Here is a 6,000-nt window from a genome sequence, read left to right on the forward strand (position 1 = left end):
TGGATTTTTTCTAGCTTTTGTTGTTTTAAGTTTTGAGTCCTGGCGCGAGCTAGGCAGGCGGCCCGCCGATACCCTTGGGTTCGCCCTTGGGAGAAGTGGGGTCGTCACAGTTGGTATCAGAGCGCCTAGGTTAGAGGACTTGGGCAATTGTGGGACATACGTGATAGGTTCCTTAGGGCTACGTGATTTTCTTTAAGTTGAATGATATATTTTAAGCTGAAATGTCGGTTAATTAACGACTTAATGTTTGTAGGTATGGATCCGGGCAGCTCTAGCGGCGTAGGACCGGGATCGAGATCTCCGAGTGGGAGGGGCCCGGATGATCGGGTGCTGCGTAAACGGGCGATCCGCTATCGGAGGAGGCTTGGGGAGCCCTACATTTTGTATTCCCCCTTCGGCCAGGTGTCGCGCCGACCCTGTGCGTGCTGGTATACCTATAGCTATCCGGACGACGTCGTCTTAGCGATGGATGACGACCGTTATCACCTAGATCGGACGGTCGAGACTTTGAGGGAGCAGCTGGAGGAGGCTAGAGAGTTTAGCCGCTGGCAGGCATTACGCGTTAGGGACTTGGAGCGGGATCTCCGAGACACCCACCAGTACCTCTTCGCTATGAAGAGGCAGCTCAGGGAGAGGGCCCGGAGTATCATGTTTGATTGTGGGGTCTTACTAGGCATGGCCGCGGAGGCACCACCGCGAGCTACCGGGCCAGAACAGATAGGCGAGATAGGTACTTTAGGTTCCGTTGGGAACCGGGGCCCTAGGGGAGGCGTTTTGGGTCGCTTTTGTATTTCGATTAGCTGGCAGATTCCTTTTGTTAGAACTGGCATGGCTACTTTCTTTTGTTATCTAGTTGACTGACTAGATTTTTGGAGCCAGAGTGCTCGTGTGTATACTGGGTTTTGTACCGACTGGAGGTCGGTAATCTGTAAAATTTTGATGTGACTTTGTACATATATGTATATATATGTGAATAGCATTTTGAACTTATCTTTTGTGTGTCTTCTGTGCATACGCTTTACGTCCGTACTTTTGCTTATAGTCTGGATAATAAGTATATGTCATGTTCCGATCTATAGACTTTTGCACTTAAATGGCCTCCGGTACTCGAGGTGGAGGTAGAGGGCGAGCACGAAGCCCTGAAAGGGAACAAGGACAAGAACCAGATCAAGTAGCTACAGCCATTCAGCGGATGGCTGACTTGCTAGAACGTATGGTCGACCATCAGGGTCAGGGCCATGGGAATGCTGCTGGAAACCCTGGAAATAATCCGGGTAATCACGAAGGAGAGGACCGTGCTTTAGAACGGCTCCAAAAATTTGCGCCCCCTAAGTTTGTAGGTGGACCCGACCCTGACCTAGCGGAGGGTTGGATGGACCGTATGCTAGATATTTTTGCCGCACTTAGGTATTCGGAGGAGCGGCAGATATCTTTTGCTGTTTTCCAGTTTGAGAGGGCCGCCCGAGCCTGGTGGAATGTGATCAGAACCAAGTGGGAGCGGGAACAGACCCCCTGGACCTGGATCAACTTTACACGAGAATTTAACGAAAAATATTTACCTCCCATCGTACAAGAGAAACGGGAAGATGATTTTATCCGCCTGCGTCAAGGGACATTGAGTGTAGCGGAGTACGAGACCCAGTTTACAAAGCTCTCCCGTTTTGCTCCGGAGTTGGTACTAACGGAGCGAAAACGAATCCGCCGCTTCGTTCAAGGTTTAAATGTGGAGATCCAGGAGGCACTTGCAGCTGCTCAGTTGGACACTTTTAGCCAAGCACTAGAAAAGGCACAGAGAATTGAAACAGCTAGGGGACAGGTAAAAGCTTTTCATGACCAAAAAAGAAAGCAACCCAGCTCCGACGTTGCCACTGGACAAAGTTCGGGAAGTGAGCCACCTTTTAAGAGAGGTCGCGGAATAGATGGCTCCCGACCCGTAGGAACCCTAAACCAGGGTAATTTTGGAAGAGGTCGAGTAGGGCAGGAGCCCCAGAGGAGTGCCCATCGTGGAGGGCCAAGTGTGAGCAGGAAGGCAACCTATGGTTTCTGTGGGGGCAACCACACCGATGAAAATTGTTGGAAAAATAGTTCGGTACGGAAATGCTTCAAATGTGGTAGCACCGAACATCTGATTGCCCGGTGCCCTAAGATGCAGAAGGAAGGACTCAAGCCACCGACTGAAGGGACCACAACTAAGCCGTCAAATGTAGGGGAAAATCGACCCAAAGGGCCAGCAAGAGTCTATGCGATAGGTCAACCTGAGATGACTAATCCTTCGGTGGACCTTGAAGGTACGCTTTGAACAAACGAATCAATTTCGAGGACGAAATTGTCCTAAGTGGGGAAGATTGTGAGGCCCCAGTCCGTTCTACGTTGATATATTCATTAGTTGGGCGGTAACGTTTGGTTTTGGGAGTATTTCGAAAACCCTAAGTAGGGAGTAAGATTTAAACCCTAGTTTTGTATTCATACAAGTTTGAGTGGTGATTAAAGTTAGTTATGTTAATGTGTGTTTTCGTGTGGGTAAGTATAGGATTTAATCCATTTTGTATAGGTTAATTAAGTTCAAGAAGGTTAGAAACCCTAAGTGAGCAAAATCTCCAATGTTAGGATTTATTAGAAGTTTTAAGTTGGGTTTAAACCCTAATTTTGCCCTTGACAAAAAGGTTATTGTTTAATTACTTTTATGTGGGATAAAGTATGCTTAAGTGTAAGTGATTAAGATGAGAAAGTGATTAGTGAAGTAATTAAGTGTGATTATGTGTTTTAAACTAGATTAAGCTAGAACCTATGGAGTAAATTAAAAGATTATCAAATGTTTGAGGGAACATGTATAAGAAAGAGAAAGTTGAAGTGCAAGGGTTAAAACAACAAATAAAGCATTTTATGTGATTGGTTAACCTTAAAAATATCTCCCAAAGTCTTGCCTAACTTTGACTAACATGTTGTCTTATGAGTTATAAGAGAAACAAGAGAAAACAAAACAAAACAAAATTGAGAGAAAAGAGAGAGGTAGAGCCGAGAGAGAGAGAAAGAGAAGGTGGGAAATTTTCTTCAAAAATCTTCAAGTTTTAGCTTCCATCTTGAGTTTGGATCTTGGAGTAAGAACTTGGGTGCTTGATTAGTGAAGGTTAATCATCTACAAAGCTTATTTGAAGGTATGCCTCTTACTTGAAAGTTAAACTTTTGGGGGTTTTAATCTCTAAGCTATGGAAATGATGTATTATGTTATGATGATGGATTTGTATGGTGGATTTGATGTTTATATTGAAGTTTCATGGTTTAATTATGATGATGATGTTGCTGAAATTTTTTGATTAAGCTTATGAAAGAATGAGGGTTTCATGCTAAACAAGTTAACTAGCTTTAATTTTGTGCTATGGAGATTGTAGTGGTTGTGTTTGATAATTTGTCTCAATTGATTGGTTGGTTTCTAGCAAAAATCTGATTTGGGTTAAGAAACCCTAGACTCCATTAGGTTAGTTTAGTTGAGCTTATGGCTTTTGAGTTAGGGTTTGTGTAGTTGGATGATAAAACAAGTTCTATGGTGCAAATAAAATTTAGATTAAGGATTATGGTTAGTATTTGGTGATGTTGGGTTAACTTGTGAAGGAATTTTGGATCACTCTTAGACTGATATAGGTATGGTTGTTGGGTATCAAATTGGATAGAAAAACTTGCATAGGAATCATAAGAACGGACCGTACGGTTGTGACGCGTAAAACCGGCAAATCTGGGAAATTAGGGCAGTTCAGGATCCGAACTTCGGCTTTGTTTTTCTCGATGTTACGTACAGATTCAGAAGTTCCTCAAAACATGAAAGTTGTAACCTTGTGGGTCCTAAATATGTCTGTAAAATTTCAGGTCAATCGGATTAGCGTACCCTGAGTTATAGATGAAATGCTCAAGCCTGTTTTGCACACCAGATTCTGTGCGTTTTTTTAGTTTAGCCTCTGACCGTGCATTTTCTGTTTTGATCCCATACGAACTGGGTGTCGACTCTTTCATACGAAATGTAGATCTTGATTTTAGCTTCGAAACGGTATAAAGTGCGTCGAAATACGAGTTTCGTAGCTCCGGTTATGACCAAAACAATATCGATCGTCAGAACTGCCTTGAATCCGGACAGTTCTGAAGGGTACTTTGACACTCAACTTTCGTTCTGTTCTGAGTGGATTCAGGTCTTGCCCAAAACATCAAAGTTTTAGCCTTATGTCTCAGCTTTCTAATGCCCTTGGAATTTCCTGATTTGAATTTGTGAGCTGCGAGTTATGGTCCAGCAAACATACCCTGTTCGTTACTCTAGAGTGCGAATTCCTGGAACGGTTTTCGGTACTTTCGACCGATTTCCGTTTAGATCCGGATTGAGGTGTCTTCATGAAACTTGTAACCCTTCCTCTTAGCTTCGTAACTGTACCTCATGTACCTTGATCCGACATTCCTAGCCTAATCTTTGGTCAAAACGGTTGGAGATGGCAGACTTGGCCGTTTCCGTTTGCCGTTCCGCGCGCACGCATGTGCCCATGTTGCCGTTTCCGCACTCGCATGTGCCAATTTTGCCGTATTGCTTGTTTTAAGTACGTTAGTAGCCGTTTGTGAGATATTGTGACACAATCTTCTATTTCAGACGTCGGTGAGCTAGGTGGAGCCGGTGGGGCCTACTAGCTGCGACACGAATTTCGAACTTTTGCCCTTTTGTTCATTGAGTAAGTATTCAGGCCGCTTTTACGTGTTAGTTGCTTATGTGTTTCGATATGTATGAAAGGGGTACCTAGGCGAGGGTGTACTTTATCGCACTCGACCTAAACCCTAATTTGCGCACATATTTGTACATGACATATGTATATGAATCATTTTGGAACTAAACCCCTTGAGCTTGTGGCTCGGGGTGACTTTTGAATAAATTTTGTGAAGTTTGTGAATTTGGGGCCCGATCTCATGACCTAGATGGACTATTCGAGCCGGTTAGGGCTTGGTCGAAGTCAGTCCAACCTGGTTGAGGTCACCAAGTTGTGAATCCGGTTCACCGATTATGTGGACCAAGTTTGTGACCCGAGCTTGTGAACCAAGCTCAATTTCGTTCGCTCGAGCAAGTTTGTGAGGTGTCTGGCCAGAGAGGGTGATAAGGTGTACGGTGGGAGTACAAGTGAAGTTCTACGGACCATTAATTGTGGTCGACGGAGTGTCGGCAGGAGATCATACATGGCACATGAATTGGCTTTGGAGCCACCTGTATCCTTATTATGTGATATCATTTTTCTGCTTTTGTTTTACTCTTACTGTGTAACTGTTGTTACGTGAAATTTACGCTTTTGCCCCTGTTTACTTGCTAAGCATATAGCTTACCCCTTTCCTTAGCAGGGACCGACGCGGGGATTTTTGGCACGTACACTGATATAGATAGGTTGGTTGTAATAGTTGGACAGTTAGGATGTTTATTTGTGTTTTAGTAGTTTGTATAAGAACCCTCTTTAGGGTCTATCTTTTGCTGGTTGTTATTACGGTGTATTGGCATGGTTTGACTCCGTACTTTTGAAGATGTAAATAGAACTTTTGGGGATTGTATATAATATGTAAAGTACTCTTTTGGATTTTTTCTAGCTTTTGTTGTTTTAAGTTTTGAGTCCTGGCGCGAGCTAGGCAGGCGGCCCGCCGATACCCTTGGGTTCGCCCTTGGGAGAAGTGGGGTCGTCACAGTTGGTATCAGAGCGCCTAGGTTAGAGGACTTGGGCAATTGTGGGACATACGTGATAGGTTCCTTAGGGCTACGTGATTTTCTTTAAGTTGAATGATATATTTTAAGCTGAAATGTCGGTTAATTAACGACTTAATGTTTGTAGGTATGGATCCGGGCAGCTCTAGCGGCGTAGGACCGGGATCGAGATCTCCGAGTGGGAGGGGCCCGGATGATCGGGTGCTGCGTAAACGGGCGATCCGCTATCGGAGGAGGCTTGGGGAGCCCTACATTTTGTATTCCCCCTTCGGCCAGGTGTCGCGCCGACC

The sequence above is a fragment of the Coffea arabica genome, chromosome 1c (assembly GCF_036785885.1).
Source record: "Coffea arabica cultivar ET-39 chromosome 1c, Coffea Arabica ET-39 HiFi, whole genome shotgun sequence".
Lineage (NCBI taxonomy): Eukaryota > Viridiplantae > Streptophyta > Magnoliopsida > Gentianales > Rubiaceae > Coffea > Coffea arabica.